Here is a 20,972-nt window from a genome sequence, read left to right as displayed (position 1 = left end):
CCTTAAACGTGATGATTTCACCACAATGTTGACAGGTCATCAAGAAGGTCATGAAGAGGAATGCCTTGGTGGATCAGGTGGTTAAGCATCTGACCTCGGCTCAGGTCATGATCTCCTGGTTTTATGGGTTCAAACCCCATGTTGGGTTGTGTGTGTCAGCTGTGCTGACAGTTTAGAACCTGAAGCCTGCTTCAGATTCTGTGTCTCCCCCTCTCTGCCCATCCCTGGCTCATGCTCCCTCTCTCCATCTCTCTCCATCTCTCTCAAAAACAAATAAACAGTAAAAGTTTTTTAAAAGAAGGTCATGAAGAGGAAGGCCATGAAGAGGAAGGCGAAAACCATAGATGCCTTCTTCTAGGGTTCCAATGTCTTCCACCAAAATGATGAAAAGTGCTTCCAATGAAACAGTCCATTTAGGTTTTACTAATGTTTTTATTTCAAGATCCTGTTCAGTGGCCTCTGTTATGAATCCACAGGACTGAGATAGTAGACAATCTCAGAAAGATATCTGTACATTGAAAACTTCCCCTTCCCTTGAAAATGGTGCCTTAAAGAACATATATATAACTGTTTGTTCCTTAAAATGGGGAAGCTCCTCAAAGCCTTAATGTAAGAGCCCTTTTGAAATATCACGTTGAGACATGCCCAGACTGACACACAACTCATATTTTTCATGAGACACACACTCACACACACACAAACTCCCCTGAACTAAATTTAATTATCTACTCCCACTTCATATCAAATCCTAGCATTATGGATAGATTTTTATTTGCATTGAAGACAAAGTAATTATGAAGCTTTTGGTCATACTCATAAATTACACCAAACTATAAACAGAGATGAAGGTAGCTGTCACCAAATATTTAGTAAATCCAAGAAAAAGCTTTGGTCTCACTTGGATTTTTTCTATAGTGGACTATAGTGAGGAGTTTGGATTCCGAATCCAGAGACATAAAAAATCAGCCACAAATCTCTTTCATTACTATTTGAAGTATAAATTTCCATAATATCATAGACTGATATAGGTCAAGCTACTAGGGAGGTTAGAAATCATCTGTTGCGTTTGACAGATGAGAAAACTGAGGCTCAGATAAATGAACACATGTATATTCAAAGATAAGTACTAAGAACTGTGTTAAGCCCATATATAAATTTACTGAGGATTAAATTCATTTCTGATCCTCTTCTTTATAGGAAGGTAGAATACTAGACCATTATTAGAGATACTAGTATAGATTAATTGCATTTAATCACTATTCCTTCAATATGAAATGCTTTTAGCATCTAAAGATGTTTCCTTTTCTCTGTAAGACGTTGCAATATCCATGAGACCTCTCAAGAGGTAAAAGCATATTCCATTTTATTCCAGCTTTCATATCTGAACTCATAGAATCTTATAATTCTTTTCCTATAGGAAATACAATTTTATAGCAGTCTTCATCTTATAAATGGAGCTGTTTAATTTAGAGCCACAAAATGATCCCAGTGTGTTCACTGCACATTTATTGAATTTATAACTATAATGCCTTTGGATATGTATTATATTTGCCATGTATTCTATTGATCCATTGAAAATATTTTGCTTCTTATAAAAGGCACAAGGGGGCATTCATAAAGAAATGAAATATGCCTGATACTTCAAGTTCTAACATTAAATATAATGGATTGGTGATACAAATAAAAGACTGAGCCAATACCTGATATTTTATTACTAGTTGTCTGTAATAGAATTCAGTTATCCTTTTTCTTGATACCTTAATGCAGTTGCCTTTAAAATGGGGTACAAATGCCCTGGGGGCACATGTGGACTTTCCAAGTAGTAGGGGGAAATGGTCAGTTTTAAGGAAATCAACTTTCAAGCCTGCCTAAACTGTGTGTACTCTTTTCTAAAACTGATTTGCCCACACACCCCCTGAAATAAAAAGCATCATTCACACTGGACCTTCTTATTTCCTTTTTCACAGTCTCTTTTTCTATTTTACAAAAGAAAGGAATAACATCATTCTAGTGTGTAACAAGTTTCTGAGGCACCCACCAAGAGGAAATATTAAAATTTTGATGTTGATTATGAAGAAAATGAATAGCTTTAATAACAGGTAATATCTTCCTACAAGTCAGGTATGTCCAACTGTTTTGCTTTGAATACAATTAGAGGATCCAATCCCAAGCAGTGCTGTTGGCTGATAAACATGTTTTGCTGATATATGTCCAAAATAAATATCACATGGTCATTTAACTTGAAAAAGTGCCACAGCAGTGAGTGCCACTGCTATAGACAAACTTCTGTTTCCATGGTTCCTTAGGACTCATACCCTTAAAAATGAAAACCAGAATTAAAGTTGCTTCTGAGCTCCCCCGCATCTAATAATAACTAATGTTCAACTAAAGATTTATGAGCTAATTGAACATACTACATTCGTTCATTTCAGTAAACCATGCATTTAAGGTTTTTTTTTTATTTATTTAATGAATCCTCTAAATTTGTGTTCTTTTGATCAATTGTGTACTAATGACAATTGCAACCATAACTTCAGTTTAAATTTTTATCAATTAAGTCAAAGGAATGTTCTAATTAAATTTGAGGTGATAAAAGACTTTTAAGACATACTACAGGACATAAATATTACAAAGTTTATGAACTCAAAGTAGAAAAAGGGAAAAATATGTCTGATTTTTAAAGAAATTCTTGTTTGCTTCTTTTTTTAATGGCTCAAGATGGAAATCAAAGTATCTGTGCATTTAGGTAACACTGGATATACAAAGGAGTGATGCAATATTTTTAAATGTCTCTCCTGACAGTACACTGAAAATTTCATCCTTTGCAACTATTTACATTTATAATGGAAAAGTTAACATGTAAACTTATAAAGGAAGGAGGAGCATATAGGTTGTCAAAATAATTTTTAAAAAATGGGCGACTTAAAAAAATGTTTGAAAACTACTTCCATTAGGTAATAATATCTAAAGGGAAGAACAAGAGATTTCTAAGTAACACATTCAAACCTTCCCATCATTGGCTTGCAAAACACTTCTGTCATAATAATCATTTCACTATTAGTGTGCATTCATTGTCCATATTCCTGGAGGTCCAAGAGGTTGAGAACTTCGAGTTCCTCCCACATACGACCAGTCCCAGTATTTAGTACAGTGTCTCCATTAAAAGCACTCCATTATACTTCAGCTAATAGTATTTTATACCTCCCACTTAGTTATTTTCATTTAGAAAAGCCATAAAATGCTCTGAAACAGAAAATCTAGGTGGGTGCCATTTGACAAATACCTCAAATCACTTTGGAATTCTCACTCAAAGCATGCACAGTTTTAAAAGCAGGCAAGAGAAGGAATGAGATAGAACCTAGATGGTACTTTGATTTATTCAACACAGATATTTACTGAATACTTTCTATACACCAGATACTATCCTAGGTAAAGGACACTAGCAGTTAGGTCATGCCTCCCTATTTATGAGGGGTCCGCCTGCACCGTTCCCAGGAGGTGAAACAACTTGAGAAGCATTAGATTCCACAAGCATTTGACATGTAAACAATTTAATTCTTCTATCTGGTTTGCCAGTTATTAGCATGTTTCGCAAAGTATTTCACCTCGTACCTTGGGTTTTTAACGTAGAAAGACCAACTTCAACTTTAGAAATTGGTCTGGGATATTGATTCTGTAATTTTTCTGAATTCCAAAATTATTCTTTTTTGATTTTATGGAAGGCACAGTATTTCCAGGTTTCAGTTTCCTTCAGTACAAAATTTGAAAATACAAATTAAGGATTTGCCACTACTTAGTTTCTCAAGATAATATATAAGATTAAAGACTGTTAAGGCCTTATTTTTTTATTAAATAATTTATCCAAGCATGTAAACACTTAATTCTACTTCTTCAATCTTGATGAAATGCTTTAGAAGAAAATCATCACAAGAACTGAACTATATTAAGTCATTGAATTTGCCACTTTAATTTTTTTTTCCCATTTTATTACTTTTACTAAAGTTTTCCCAAGTCTTTCTTGTTTCTAGGCTCTAGCTGGGCCACGTACTGCTCCAAATTCATCTCTTCCAGAAGACTTTTTAATAATAATGTGCAGGTGTTTTCAGAATCTAACTCTCACCAACATATTTTAAAAGGTAGGTCTTCCTATGTTCTCAAAGAACCTCTTCCATATCACCACCTTATGCCCAGAAAGTGGCTCGATCACACTGTTTCATGTGAAAGGTCTGATCCCAGAAGTTACAGAAACACAGGAATAAATGCACTACTAAAGAAACTAGCATAATTAAGCACTGTTCATTGATTGCATCAGCTATTGATTATAGATACAAAATACTTAAAAATGCAATCAAATGTGGCTTAAAAAATTTTAAGGCAATTAGTAAAAAAAAAAAAAATCATGGTGGGGAACAGGTTTTTTAACCTCATACAGGGGTCTTAATTCATATGGTAGTCTCAAATGTAAAATTGTAAAAGTAAACATTTGGGATCATAGAAATTGAGCTATAAAAAATAGAATTGGGTAGAACATAAGAATCCAAATATAAATTAAACATTCTCCATGTGCCCCAAGGATGCAAAATGTGAAAATGGATTTAGAGATAGAAAATAAGCTAACACAGGACCAGGAAAAAAGGGTGAAATTTGCTATTAGAATTCATAATTTCCTACACATTAGTTTTAATTGGGTAATACTAAAAGTATTTTTAATATCTGTGAACGTACAATATTCAGTTAGAACTTAAAGATACTTTAAATGCAAAAAGCACAGTTTTAAAACCGAAGCTTCCATAACCAAAAAGGACACTGGCCTTTTCCTTTACTGTTAATCCTTTTGACTTTCTGGTAATAGCTTCAGATTTAGGATTATTACACACAAGGCAGTAGTGGAGTCATGTATATCCTTCCTTGTGCATATTCTCCCACCCATCTCTATGTATGTGGAACCGACAAAGAAGTTTTTAGAATAGTAAATTCATCTGCTCCAGTACATATTTTTATTACATCAAAATTACCAAGATTTCCTTCGAAATCCCAGGAATATACGTCTGTCTCTCCACCCCCCACCCTGCTCCCCCAACTTCTTTTCTTTTACATGCCTTATCAGTTTCCAATTCCCCAATTATTTAGGTCTCTTCTTCCAGAAAGTCTTCTCTGAAAGTTTTCAAAAAAAAAAAAAAAGAATTTCAGAGTATTTAATATTTTAAGTTGTTATTATACATTTATTATTAGGGTTATTCCAATGACCTCAAAAGCTCCCCTCCCTCACCCTCAAGCACCTCTGAAATGTCCCTATTAGCTACCCCCAGAGAGAATATTGTCTTTAATAAAAACACAAAAATATGTGTTATAGAAGTCACTCATACTGACAAGTCTCAGTTGTTTTTATGGAAACCATATACACACACACACACACACACACACACACACACACACACACACACACACACAATTGAGGATGCCAAACAGAATAGTACTTTTTTCTTACAGATTTGAGACAGAAAGGCAGGAAAGGGGACTTGGGACTTAGTTGAAGCAAAAACTCCACTTCTTGCTTAAGCACCAGGCAAAAAAGCCAAGAACATGGAAATATATGCACCATTTCCTGGACTCTGAGGGCATTTCTGATTATTTGCAAAAAAGGTTTTGTGGGATTTTTAAAATTATTTGTTGTATATTTTTGGCTTTGCTGGTTTCTGTTGATGGACTAAATAGGCAGGATTTCCAGCCACCATAGGGGTTAATGATGGGGTTACACTTCATTAACACCTCTCTCTTTCCTAGAGTGTGAGCAGTAGGAGGGAAGGTTCACAGTATTGCTCAGCATTGTACCTTGAAACACAGTACTACGCCTGGCATGTAAAAGGAATTCGATAAATATCAGTTCATTATTTGGGGGGCAAGGAAATAATCACCTTAAGCCGTCAAAAAGGCCAAATGCAAATTAAGGCGAACCCCCAATTATAAAAAAAAAATTAACAGGTCATCTATTTTGGAAATCAATATAAAGCCATTCACACAAGAAAGTACCAGGCAATGAATATATCTGATCATGCAGGAGCTCAGAATTAGTGTTTTACAACAGAATGATATTTCTATGCAAGAGTCTAGAAAGCATCTATTTCAGTACTCTTAATTTACAGAAAAAGCGATTGACCCTGAAAGGGTTCAGTTATTTGTCTAAGTCACATAGCTCGTTAGTTACAGAACTTGAATAAGAACACAGGTCTTTCTCCTCATTACCCAACCAGTTATTTAGGGATGGAAGACAGAATATATCTGTGTAAAAGAAGATACTGTAAGTTCATATTTATAAGTCTTTTGACATTTAAGTATAAGTTTTGTTGTCAATATTAAGAAATGGATATTGAACACAATGGAAAGTGATAAAGAATGAATCACTATACACTGAGTTCTGAAATAAAATTGGAAATTATTTTTCTGATCTCCATTCTAAAAAGAAAAAGGAAAAAAAATCTGCTCCTCTACTCACCCCATTTAAATAGGCTATCTTCACTCTCTATTCTGAAGGTAATACTGTTTACCTTCTAACAGTGTTTTTCATACATACATGATTTTTTGGGAAGGAACAAATTGGTAATTATCTCCACTAATGAAATGTGCAATCATTTCAGTTAGATTTTAAATGGGGCACAACTCGCATTCATAAGGCCCATTGAATAAATGCCTATTAGGTACAGTTTAATGGCTTAATGCTTGATTCATGTTTTTTCTCCCTGTACTTGATGCTTATTGCACATTCAGGGCAATTAGGAAATTCGGTTTCCCTTCCTAGTGTATATCTAATCCCCGTATTCAGAAGGCTCAGCAAAATAGCAATATACAAATCAACATTTTACTTGCGGGAGGGAAGGTATCTCTGTTGATGATGGTACTCAAGATTTTGGCTAAATTCATTCTGTCAAAGTAAACTCTTGTTGAGCACTAATATGTAACAAATCATAATTATCATGTGCCTCAGAAATTGATTCCCACAATACTTGAAAAAGAGCATTTCTTTCCCAGATTTAAGTCCCAACTAAAATTTGCAAAGTGTGTTGATAATTCAAGGAAAAAAAGTTTCCAATGAGAATTAAAAGCAACCTTTGAAAATATCCCATTATATATGGAACTCTTCTACAAGAAACAATATATATCAATGTATTATAATATGCCTCCTGGTTTCTTTTTTTTTTTTTTTCCAAATGTACACATATTGTGTTAGGCTGTAGATACCAATAATAAAACAAGCCTGTTTTTATAGCATTTAAAAATTCTTAATATTAGTTAATAACTTCAAAGAGTGAAAAACTATTATATATATGTATGAGAAGTTTTGTTGTTTTTTGTTTATAACTAGGCTCCACAACTGACATGGGACTCAGACTCACAACTCGTAGATCAAGAGTCGCGTGCTCTACCTACTGAGCCAGCCAGGCGCCCCTGAAGAGTATTTTCTTAGATTTATAAAGTTGGGCTAACACTCTACACACATTCAGACTAAGTTCTGCTGCTTCCTTTAAGATGCAGAAGTTATTAAGTTGATGAAACGTTAAGATTTGAATATCTGGCAGGTGTAGATTTTGCATGCTACTATATTTACTTTCATAATTTTCCCCTTTTTTCTTCTGATATTCTCTCCCTAAAAGAGAAGGAAGTAAGAGGATCATATGAGCAACTAACTCTGGTTCACACTTGAGATTGTCACTTCCACTTTCAAAAGAAGAGCAACTCGTATCATTTGCAACGTTAATCAGAATGTGGGTTTGCTAATGTTTTTCTCTTCCTTCAGCAATTTTCCATATTCCTAAAAAGTACCTCTAGATTGAAATAACACTTTAAATGAGCATGCCTGTTTATGTGTTAAAGACAGATGGAGAAGGAGAAAGGAGGGGGATAATTAAAAGGAGATGGAAAATATATTGACATTTAAATGTTCTTTCCTTTCAAGTATTCATCCTACATCCCCCTTCATTTGTGCTAAGATGAAGGAGGCAGTGGAGACATTCCTAGTTCATATCTGGCATTCCCTATGGGCTCACTAAGGGGTTGATAATCTGCTTCCCTAACCCAAGAGTAAGAGAAAATAGAATGAGGACCAGGGGAAGAAGGGCCAAAGAATACTGGTTTAGTCATGATCGTCCTATGTCGACATAGCACATTCTATCACCAGAGCCTCTAATAGCAGCAGCTACTATTGTGCACACACGGGTGCCTGTGTATGTGCCAGATATAGCACAGTCAGGGTATGTGACAGAATGGAAAGAAACTTAAGGGAAGATTCTCGTGACAGACCTACAGATAAGACAGAGGGAGCTACAGACTGACATGAAAGACTTTAAAAAAAGCATCCAATGGAGTAAGAAAAAACCCTGTAAAGAAATAGAACCTGTGATAAGATTCAGAAATAAAAGCAATCATCTGAATGTAATAGCAAGGTAAGTTTTTAATCTGCTTTAGTGTATGTTTTTAGTTTGTAGCCAAATTAACAGTGTGTAGAGACGTACTGGGAGTATTATGAGTGGAAAGGGGGTGGGGGTGGGGGGGATGGAGAGAGAGAGAGAGAGAGAGAGAGATTGAGACATTGAGAAATTGAGAATGTGTTTTTACAAAAGAATTTGTAGTTTAGGTTAGGCCCAGCTCATGGTCTGTTTTTTCAAATCATGTTGTGGTCAAAACCTATGCCAAAACGACACATGAGTGAGTTCTTTCTATTATATAAATTGCTCTTGGAATTCTAGAAACTAACCAAAAGTCATACAAAAATTGACTGCCTAGGATATACTTCACTTCTTCCCGTGCCCCATTTTTCAAGCAATTGCAACCCGTTATCTTTTTGCAAACTATTTTAGTTACAGAGGCAAGAAACCCTGCAGTTTGGTTACCAGTAGCTCAAAAATCAAAACTTTAACATGATACCATCATCAGATTAGATCACCACAAGAGCATTTTTGTCAAAGAGTAATAGGTCATTTCCCCATTAATGTCTACAGTACATAAGGATGGCATCTATCTTCCCATGATGTCGTGGGGAGCAAAATGCAGGCAGAGAAAAAAATTCTCCTATAAAGTCACTCCCCATAAAACTCTGACCACCGATCCTTCAAGACCCTCCCCATCACTCTGCTGGGTCAGGGCCACAGTTTTTAATCCTTTCACACATCTCTGCCATGATTCCTGATGGCAGTGTGCATCTATAAACTAATTCAACTGCACGGTTTTTCTTGTGATGTTAGCGATCTGCATCAACATCTTCCTTCATTGGCAACAACAGAACACGACAATATTCACCGACCATGAAGTTGAAGTGGAGTACAGGACAGGATCAGGTGAAAATTTCTGCTCCTGATCTCTCTTGCTGTAAACTAGGTATTTAGGAAAATTAGACACTAAGGTGCCATTTAGTAAACCACTCTTGTCCAGCAGGAAGGATGAATGGACCTTGCAAAGTTATTTGCTGGCAACTGTAGGTCTCTTTGCCAGAACCACAGGCTAAGGCGATCATCTCATAAAAATTCAAAAAGGTGGTGGTAAGATAAAGAGAATAGGTGAGTAAATTAGAGAAGGAGGCTATAGCACAAGGAGAAACTATATTCTGCATAAACTTGTTTCCTCTCTCATCGCTCTCCCATTGTAGAAGCTAGATTTTGAGGGAGGACCCTGGGACCATGAGCAGGATCAGAGCCCAAGCTCCCCAGCTCTGTCAGAGTTCCTGAGGAGCATCAGGCACGTAGCCTGGAGAAGCACATGGGTACCGCCAACAGTTGTGATGCAAGCAATTCACTCTCAAACAACAGAGCTCACTAGGCTCAAGCAAGTCATAGCCACAGAATTACAGTTCCCATGAAATGTTTCATTACCCCGTGAGCTAAATATACTCACGTTTACTTCGAGTATCTCAATTTGGTTTTATCAGCAGATTCCTTCTAAATACTTACTCAATGTCATCAGTACATAGAGGTTATCAAGAGATTTCCCTAAGTACAAAATGAAGAGAGATTGTCCTCTAAAAGGAAACTTTAAAATTCCACTCAGCTGCCCCTAGAATAAACACTCTTACGTACTCGAACATGCACATAAGAGCCCTGTGGACAAAATCCCACCCGTATGTTCTTCTCTATGTTTAAGATGCACTGTGCTAGATTATATAGATGTTGAAATGAGAAGAACCACAGCTCTAACTGGATATAAAACAGGACTTTCTTCATTGGGCACTTTACAATTGACTAAATAGATAACTGTTAAAAGACTCAGTTATGGAGTCTGGAAAGCACAATTCATCTCCTTATCCTATAGAAACATGGGCAATAATTTTCCATTCTTGGAGCCAATTTTGCCTTATCTGTAAATTGGGGAACACAGCAATATCCACCTCATAAGGCGACTAAGAGGGCCAGATGAGATGATGAATACAGATACCTGTCAGGGATTGTGTCATGTAATGGGCTCTGAGTACGTTTTTTGTGCTTACAAAGGCAAACCTTTGCAATCAAGGAGATCTGAGCTTCAGTCCCAGCTCCAGCACTGACCCATTAAATGAACTTGAGCGAGTTACTGAAGGAAGCAGGACTAGAGAAGTCTTATCTCTAAACAGGCCCACCAGTGGGAATGATACAGATGAGATATGAGGACATGGGAAGTCCCAAAGAACCCTAGGCCATTAGTCGTTCATTTCTATAATAAAAATAAAGAAATGTATAAAATGTTCTAAGCATTCCAGACAGAGGCAATACCAAGAAAAAGACGGCAACCCACATCATTTGCTCTCAGCAAGTTTGGGGCCAGCCAGCAAATTTGGAAGAAGCCTCCCTCTTCCCCATCTTTTGCACCGAATCTTGTGAATTATGCCTATAAATACCTCTCTATAATCTGTCTGCCTCCTCACTTCCATCACAGCCACAGACCCCTGTTTTTTGCACTCTCAGCCACTGTAAAGCCTCTCCGACTCATTCCAGGCATTCCCCATACAGTAAACAGAATGATATTCTAAAAAATTCAGTTATCATGTACCCCTGATTAAATCCCTTCAGAAGCTCCCCATTGTCCCTGGGATAAAATCCAAACCTCTTAATGGGACCTCAGTCAGCTTCTGTCACCTCTCCTGCTATTTCCTTAATGGGCTAAATGCCAAAGATTCTGAGTGCACCACATCGCCTTGCTCCCAAATTTCACACATGGCTCCCTCTGACCCAACACTCTCCTTTCACCTAACATCCGCCCCCCCCCCCCTCAGCTGCAATACCACTTACTCAGAGAGGCTTTCTTGGACTCTACAGGAGGCAAAGGACCACCCACTAAATGCTGTGGCTGCATCCTCTCCTCCTCCCAACACCTCATCCTGTAATCTTCACTTACACTATGGCTTTAAGCCCATGTTTCTGATAGATTCTAAGTTCCTCCACCATGTGTGCCTTGTTAATCGCCACATGTCCTGTGTATTGTGCACGTAACTTGAGATGGAGAAATAAAAATTACTGTCCAGTTTCTAAGGGGTTTTTAATGTTTTCAGTACTTCTGATGGAAGAAAAATTGAAAGCCACTTCTAATTCATTCCCTTTCCTGAAAAAGCAAAAAGAGAGAGAGAGAGAGAGAGAGAGAGAGAGAGAGAGAGAGAGAGAAGGAAAACTTTAATTCTGAGCATCTTTCTCTTTCCTCCCCCCTAACACTCAAGCCCCACTTTCACGGTTTGCTCACAGAGGTAGCAATTCTGGGCTTTCAGCAAAGATTTTTATATATAGATCTGTAACTTCCTTAAAGCTGGTAACAAGAAACAAATATGAAAAGAAATGTCTCTTGGGCTCAAACTCCTATCTGCTCCCATCAGCAGCCACTGGGTACACAACGCTCCCCTCTCCCCCCACCAGCCCCCCAGCCAGAGGAAGAGCCTCTCCTTCAGCACCTGGAACACAGCATTCCCTGCAAGACAGCAGGAGGAGAGAGCCAAGCACTCGAGGCCACCGCCTGTGTCACCCAAGCTAAACTCCACCTCTGGAAAATACACGAAAACATTCCCTTGGAGAAATATTAGATCTGCTTCACCGCTCTTTCTGGCATAGCTTATCCTACTTTGTCCTCCTCTCTCTCTAAATGCCATGCTCAAAAACCTTCTCTCTCAGTAGGAAAGCATGCAAGTCAAATGCCATCTCAATCACTTTGTGTTTCCCTGCAGAGGGAAGGGAGGACACTCTTGCATACGCAAACTCATCTGCTCCTAATGGAATGGAGTAACTTTTAAAGATGACAGGAAGCGTGAGATTAGAGGTAACACAACACGGAACCAAACCACGGAAGAGCATAAGCCTGTGCCAGACGCTTGCTTTGCCTCTGGGCCACCTCCACATTTCTGAGATTCTACAAGCCGCACACTCATGCTCTCTGCTACTGAGCCTGGCCCCTGGCGCACCAGCAGCTGGCTGTCTTCAAGACCTCCCTTCTCCAGAAACACCACCATTTTCAACACTTTGAAGTGTTTGTGTTTTTTCTTTATTTTAAAAACCCAATGATTAAAAAGCCACTTAGTCTGAAGTAAAACAATGATGAGATCCATATAAATATAATTTGAAAGAAAGCTATGTATTGAAATATTTGCCTCAGGTCACCAACCTTCTCTGGCCAACCTTCTGAAATGTGGTCTTCTAAAAATGGCCATATTGTGGTGCTTTGCCTCAAAAGCTCCTTTAGGAAAAGAAAATGATATTTTTACAGTCTCAGTGATGAAAACCAAGGTGAAAAACTTCAGAGCATTTTGGCAGTTTTTCACATTTATTTCAGCAGAGAAATAAATCCAAACTAGATCTCTATCAGCAAGAAAGAAATATTATTTGAAAAATTATGTGCTAGTACAGGAAACATGAAATTTCTATTTTTGAACTAATACTATTTATTAGGTATGTTTCCCACTGCTCTGTATTATTAATTTATACTTCATTATTTCTTGGGTTACTATGCTTATGTTTCCCTTTATGGATTTTTAAAAAGCTGATTATATAGTTTTTCAGTTAATTAGGTCACTTTTTAATTCTAGAATATAAAAAGCACTTTGAAAACAATGAAGGAAAACATTTCCGATGTGTGATGACAATCAAGTAAATCATAATAATTTGATATGTTGGGAAGAATGCAAAGCATTATCAGTTACTTTTCCTATTTGGATGGGTTGCTAAATATAGAAATAAATGTAACACATTCATCTATTAGTGTACTCTCAGAAGAGAAATTAGGATTTCAGATCCTAATCAAATTAGGATACGAGAACGTATCATTTAGCTAAAATTTTACTAAACAAGTTTGGGGGTATCTGCCTAAGCCATTGCCCCTACTCCAGAATCAGCCCCCACCTACAGGACTTGCCAAGAGAGCTTAGATATAGGAGTATTTCAGGACCCCCGTTCTTGTGGCCATGACACAGCGAACCAGGTGTGGGACTGTGGCACAAGGAGGTCATAGCCACAAGCTGCACTGAGTCCATTCTCTCTCAATTTATGGGGCACCTGGGTGGCTCCATTGGTTAAGGGTCCGACTTCAGCCTGGGTCATGATCTCATGGTCTGTGAGTTTGAGCCCCGCATCAGGCTCTGTGCTGACAGCTCTGAGCCTGGAGTCTGCTTCAGATTCTGTGTCTCCCTCTCTCTCTGCCCCTCCCCTGCTCACACTCTCTCTCAAAAATAAACACTAAAAAAAATTTTAAGCATTTAAACCTACTTAAGACACAGAGTGGTTACTTATGGTAGAGACATGAATATTGAAGAATGAAATAGTATTTTGGGTCATATCTCTTCTGATGAGTAAGTACAGAAAGCCAACAAACAAGGAAATACAAAAGAATGGTACAGATATCAATAGAAAAGCAGACTAGAAAACCTATCCTTTGGTGGGGTGGGGGGAAGAAGCAAGGTGGGAAGAACAGCTTCCCAGTTCCAAGGATGTGGTATAAATTAAACCTACAAGTATCATTTGTACCTGCATCACTACATCCCACATCCCTGTTTTGGAACACATATATTCTTGATTTTCGTGGTTTACCTTTTTTTAAACAAAAAAATATCTCTTTCATTTAAGCAAGATGCAGTGAATTTCTCTTGCATGCAAATGAATAATCCCTGGTTTAAACAGCACAGGCACACACAAATCCCTTCATATGAGAGAAGAAAACCTTTACCTTAGAACTGTTTTTTGAAAAATCAATGGCATGTAAAGAAAAATTCAAGTTAGATCCAAATCGGCACTTGTAGGTTACAACACTGCCATAAACAGAGTAAAGAATTTGAGTCCATTTTCTTTTGTCTTCTTGTATTGTAAGAGTTAAACGTTGATTTGTAGGCCAGACAATGCAAAAATGGACGAGTAGTATGAATATAAACCAGCTTTCCATTTATAAATGAGGTGTATCTGAGGTATAGCGTTTAATCATTTCTGTAATGTAAATATTCCCACTGTGTCCAATTTCAAGCTACCACTAGCACATCACTAAACATGAAGCTGAAGAGAGATGGCCATCATTAGCTCTCACCAGCCCATGCGATCCACTGGATGGATTCAAGTAAAGAACACTTCAAGAGCAAGCAAAACGTTATTGGTTTTGCTTGCTTACTCAGAGAAGTAAGCCCTCAGAGAAGTTGAATGACTAGTCTTGGTCACACAGTAAGTGGCAGAGCCTAGAGTCCCATCCTAGTGTCCTGATCTATATAATTAAGTTAGAGTACCAAATACACCCAATGAATTAATAAATCTTTACAGGTACACCCCCCACCCCAAATTTGCCAACTAAGGCCAATCAAAATAAAACACACATACTATTCGATCGTCAATAGATCTTTATTTTTGTCAGGTCCTAGATCAAAGTCCAGAAACACTTAAGTCTACTGTTTTCAGGGGAACCAAGAAACTAAACCTAATTATATGGTACCTTATAAGTTGCTACTTAATTTAAAATTTTCACTAAGTGTAATTTATACCCATAGCCCTACTACTCTCATCCATTTCAGTAATCTCATTTTACCCTACACATCACAAAAAAATTATTTGGCATTACTGAATATATTGTGCTTTTTAAAACTATACTCTTTCAAAAATTATTCCCACCACTCCTGACTAAATTTTGCTCATTCTTTAATTCAGCCAAATGTCAACTCATCCATGAATCCTTCTCAAACTCCTCAGACTGAGTCATTCAATATACTCTTTAGTTTAAACAGCCCTTTCATAGGTTCATTATGGCTATGACTACGGGGGCACAGTCATTTCATGTTTACACAACTGCCTTGCCGTTGAAATCCTAAATCTGAATGTTTAACACGTGCCTGAAAGAAGAGGTATTATACTTATATTGAATGAATGAATGAATCTGTTGATTAAAAAATATTTGACGCCCTTTCGCTAAGGAAAAAAAAAAAGTATCTCTCAAGCATAAACGCAGAGATCGAAGAAATCATTGTAAATCAACGACAAAAAAAGTTGTTTTCCTATTCCAACTAAGTAAATTTATAAAACAAGCTGGAAGAACATTTAGTAAAAGAATTGTATTTTCAGAATCAATTTGCCTACCACAGAGCTTGCATTTACAATGCTACTGTGTAAGTCACCACCAAAGGGAGGGGGGAATAGTCTTCTGGTGGTCTTGACGTTAAGAAAAAATTGAATTCACTCAGTGCTTTAATATGGCACTCAACCAAAGACCTCACCATTTAATAGCAGCTGTTCTACAGTTATGCAAACTATTTCTCCTAATAACTTCTTAGAAAGACTTATATGTATATGTGCATGTACGAAGGGGTGAGGGAAAAGGAAAGGTAAATGAAATGACAAAATCTTAACAGGAAGTTATTGTGGTACCCTGTTTTACAGATAGAAAAAAAAGTGAACTTCAGAGAAACTAACTTAAGCAGACACTGAAGCTATGCCCTCTCTCAACCCCAGTCTTAACATCCTTACATGTAACAGCACCTGATTGCCTCCTGTTCCTTTTTCTTTCACTGTTACCCTCAGACGAGCCCAAGTCCTAAAAAATGCAGAGTTAGCACAAAGTATCAGAAGACGTCACAACAGACCAAGCTGCCATCCAGAAAGGAAATGCTTATTCTAGTTACTCAAACTCATTGTTGACCTTGAGAAAGTCAATTTACCCTGGGTATCAAATGATCAAACTTAAAACAAGAACTGTTATTCTAACACCTTTAGTAATGGATTCGATTAAAATAAAGGAGCACTGTGTGTAAAAACTTATTTTGTCCTTTCAGCCCAAGACGGTTGCCAGGAGCAGGATCTAGAAGTCTTTATGATTTAAACCTATAAGACTTTTCAATTTAGTGTATAATCTCACCAACTGAATATGTAATCAGGGGTCAATGATTGTCAGATACAAATAAATGCATGTTTAATTGAATGTTTACAACCAAATGTATATATCAAAACAAACTAAATAGACACTTCTAACGTCTTTAATTTATTGAACATGGAGCTCCAGTAGTTCGTATTTCCTTGATCTGAGCAAAAAACAGCCATGTCTCAGAAGTGAGAAACGTGTTCTGTGAAAAAGCAGATAGGAAATGTTTTCATTTTTATAAATGACTTGCCGGTACAGTTCTCTATTATGTATTAAATGGCTTCTCTGATTTGAAGAACTTCCAAGCTGAACCTACAAGCTTGCAGTATTGCCCAATATAAACAGTCATTTGACAGGATGAAAAAAGTCATTCCATTTCCCTTTAATCTTTATGCTTCCTGCTCTGCCCCCTTTCCATTTACAACACAGAATGGACTTCAGACTATCAGTCTTAGCTCTTCTACAATGCAGCACTTCTTCTAAGAAAAGTCTGTGTGTTATAAACTGACAGGAAATGAAAGTGTGTGCCAACAGCTGATTAACTGCCTATCGATATATTTAAACCAGGTTAATTTTCCCCACAGAATTCAAAAATATTGAAAATGCCCTTGAGTGACGTTCCTAACCTGAATCCCATTAAGGGAGGCAGGAGAAACCCCTTCCTACCAATTCTTCCAAAGTCAAGAGACAAAGCCACCCCCCAATTCAAGCTAATGAAACATTGCAAATATGTGGGAAGCAAAACTAGAAAACCCAGCCAAGCAAGTTTGGTTGTAAAAGCTGCAGAAGATCCCAAGAACTTAGTAGCCTAATAAAATACCTACTATCAGGAATGATATGTCTATGTTCTTAAAAAATTTATTCTGTGATGACACAGTTTCTGTACTTGATTAAGAGTGTCTATGCTTTCATCTAGCTTTGTCAACGTATTTTTTTTTTATTCCCAAACAGTGTTTGCATCAATAGCAGCTCAGTATCACTTGTGATTAGCGCAGAAGTAGTCCTTCACTTTTCTGGACTCTAAAGCTGACACAGAGAAGACTGGCTTTAACTCTATTAACACCTAAAGGCATTAAAATTTTATACTGCAAATTCAGGTGTCCAATGGCAGCCATACACATATTTTTCCTCCGTCACTGCTTCTCTATGGTGATTCTGCATCCCAAAGGATCTTGATTTCTTTCAAGTCTCCATATCCTCTTACCGTTAGCTCAGAACTTCATCTTAAAAATTTTAGACAGTCCATCTCACGTGTGCTACCTCAATTTTTCATCTGTCCATGTCAAAATAAAAATGTTTCCACATTTTTAGTCAGCTGATCTCTTTTTCCTTGAACTTTGGAAGAAATTTTCCTCCTTTCTGGAATTAAATCCAACCTGAGCCCTGCCCTCTGCACATTTTTTCAGAATCTTGCTTCATCAAGTTATTCCTCTTCATCTTTGTGTTTCTCCCTCACATTTCCTTTTTCTTCTTGACTAGATCTGTGCCCAATTTCCCAAGCCCCAAATCCTCTCCATCTTGAATTCATTTAGTCACTGATCTCTCTTTGGGCTATTGTCTCACATCCATTCACATGTTTTTATTATAATAGTAACGATTGTTACTTAAAAATTACAAAATAGAAAGTTAAAGAGAAAACTGTATTATCTCACCACCCAGGAATAACCAACATTTAAAGGTATTCACCAACACATAATATCTTTAATAAACATTGATCATAAACTGTAAACGTAGGTCTCACTGACAAGTATTTTCCATGTGAATTAAAGAAAATCATCATCACCATTAAAATGGTTCTATTTTATTTGACGGTATAGAGTATTTAACCAAATCTCTGGTATTGTATTGGTTAAACTAATTGTTTTTTAACCACTTGTCCAATTGTCCACTATTGTCAACAACGCTGCAGTCAACATTTTTCTCCCTGCATCTTTGCACAATTGTGTGATTATAACCTTAACACACTCGAGAAAAAAAAAATCCCATAAAACATTTTTAAAACCTTGCATAATACGTGTGGGTGCACTCTGTTTGCCTTATTATCAACTTGGCTCTTCACTGTAATAGAGGTTTGGTTATCAGCACTCTAATGAACTAACTCTAAGAAATGTGACATTAATTATCAAATAACAGTTTTCATACCAGCTATTATTCTTGATGTCTACACATGATCTGATCATTCCTTTCTTCCTAAAACACTCTTCCCCCAATCATTTCCATGGAATTACTATCTCAACTTTACCTCTGTCATTCTTATTTTTCTACCCATGGTTTCATCCTTCTTCCATATAAATCTAAGTCCCTCTTTCTCTCCTCATATTTTATCACCTTATCCTTCCTAAATTGAGAGTCTTGCCCATTCTATCACTTCTATTTTTTCCCCAAAGATGTATATGTAACCTAGCCTCCCCAAGAATTTCCTGATTCCTCCCAGATATATTTATCCTTATATCCCATGGAAAACAAAAAATTAGCAGGTTTAAATGCACATTCTCTTAACTTACTCCTCTTTCTGGTTTTCTACTACTGTTGGGATCTCCATCAATTCTGTAAGTTAGAAACTTGGGCTTGAGTTTAAAATTTTCCCACTTATCTCCCAAAAAAACAATCCCCAGGAATTCCTGGTTTTGCTCGAGCATGTAGTCCCTGATCCCCTGCTGGACACACTGATGTTACCTATTTTTGTGCTTCTCTTCCTGCACCCTAACCAGCAGGAGGAATATCAAGGACTCTGTTTTCCTCACCAGTAAACTTGAATCTCGAGCTTACTCGGGATTAATCGAATTCAATTGATGGTAAGGTTGTGCCTCTGGGTATCTCTTCTCCGTACTCACCAATTTTCCTCAGACTGGTGAGGAAGCAGGACATGGCCCACTAAGAGGATTATGCAAAATCTAAGATGTCAAGATCCTCTGAATTCTCAGCTCCCAGATCAGGAAAATACAAAGTCCGCTACTAGAGCTACGTGAGTCCCCAGGGAACAAGTATGTTCTAGGTTGGTTTTCATGGTGATTTTGACTTGGGTCTTTCTGCTAAAATGAAAAAAGGTGAGAGGCCCCTCTGAGGACAGAACAGCATTGGCAACATCACTACTGAAGGCAGCTGGCATCAGACGCTATGACAGCCTTGGTGCAACTGGTTGTGCTGGAACAGGTGGCAATTTTGTTGGCAAAGCAGCAGCAGGAAGTGTGCAGGAGGCTATGAAGATACCAGCAGTGGCCTTGGCAAAGGCAGGGGTAGAGGTGGAGGGCAGTATAGAAACTCTAGGCATTAACAAGGTCCGTAACAGACCACACAGTCCCACCACACCAAAATTACAGATTATGTGTAGCAGTTCACCCATTTTGAGGGTTCCCTAAGACACAATGGCACACTTTCCTAGCCCAAGATGGCACAGAACAACAGCAAAGAAGGTGACAAAAGCCATAGTGTGATTCAAGAACACCAGAACTGGCACAGGATTTCCAGAGCATGTTGTCCAATTTCTTCAAAAAGAGAAGTCAGGTAAGATGTTGAAATGAACAACATTCAACATGAGACAGAGATGGCGTGCTCTCACTACGATGCAGAGATTGAATTTTATTGTTTAAATCTCTAAGTCAGGTTTGTGATGGGCCGTGTACATGTCTCCTCCCATTCAACTGACTGGCAATAGGCTCCAGTTTTCTGAAAATAGCTTATTCTTCACAAATCCTTCAATAAATATTCAGGAGATGGAGTTCATTGACAATCCCCCCTAGATGTGAAGCTAATTAGCTGCTGATACCTAAGCTTAGCATTTAGCTCTCTAGTACCAAAAAGGATTCTTTTAAAGGTGTTTATTTTGAATGTAAAAGATAAACTGGAAAGAAGTATGGATTAAGACCTCAAAATTGTCCTCTCAAAGGGTTCTCTTCTTTTTTATCAAAATACAAAGAAGATAAATAGGAAAATCAAACTATTTGAGGGGTGAGGGAAGGAGTCTTTGAGGAATCAAGTGTTTCTTGCTGTTTTTTTAATGCTGTCAGCATTTTAGGCTGTTAATTTTCCCCCCACAGATTTTAAAACAAGCTCATCAAAAACTTAGGAGTTTAAAAACTTTAATAAGTTAAAGATTACTTTTCTGAAAAGAGGATTTCATCCCACTCACTCAGCTTTATTTCCCTGTTGTGCATTATTTCCACACAAAATTTGGTCTCTGGGCACTACACTATGGTTGCAGGTTTGCACTGCTGTTGTATTCAAACCCCAAAATAAACTCAAGAAATGTGGGTCAAACACCCAGATACTAATTACAGTGCAGGGGTGGGGGTGGGGGGGCGTGGGGAAGCCATTCATGTAAGGCACAATTTGTCTCATAATCCTCCTACATTTAAAATAACAGATGATTGGGGCGCCTGTTTGGCTCTGTCAGTTAAGCGTCCAACTTCAGCTCAGATCATGATCTTGCGGTTTGTGGGTTCGAACCCCACATCAGGCTCCGTGCTGACAGCTCTGAGCCTGGAGCCTGCTTCAGATTCTGTGTCTACCTCTCTCTCTACCCCTCCTCTGCTCACACTCGCTCACTCTCTCAAAAATAAAGATTGAAAAAAATTTTTAAATAACAGATGATTTTGTTCATTGACTGCTACACGACCTCTTCCACTCCTCTCTGCCAGGCAACAACAACGGAG

General features: G+C 37.6%; 2 long non-coding RNA genes across 9 annotated transcripts in view; both read right to left on the bottom strand.

Annotated features, from left to right (window-relative positions):
• The window catches only part of LOC147572493 (uncharacterized), a 378,670-nt gene that overhangs the window by 241,202 nt on the left and 116,496 nt on the right, over positions 1–20,972 (bottom strand). The gene's annotated exons all lie outside the window — the stretch shown is intronic.
• Positions 16,418–20,487, bottom strand: LOC147572494 (uncharacterized). Its single transcript, XR_015246113.1, has 2 exons — positions 19,155–20,487; positions 16,418–16,522 (listed from the first exon to the last, which is right to left on the bottom strand). It is a non-coding gene; the product is annotated as an uncharacterized LOC147572494 (long non-coding RNA).

This window comes from Puma concolor, chromosome E4 (genome assembly GCF_028749965.1).
Source record: "Puma concolor isolate L17-30 chromosome E4, mPumCon1.1.hap2, whole genome shotgun sequence".
NCBI lineage: Eukaryota > Metazoa > Chordata > Mammalia > Carnivora > Felidae > Puma > Puma concolor.
This window is presented reverse-complemented; position numbering and strand designations above follow the sequence as displayed.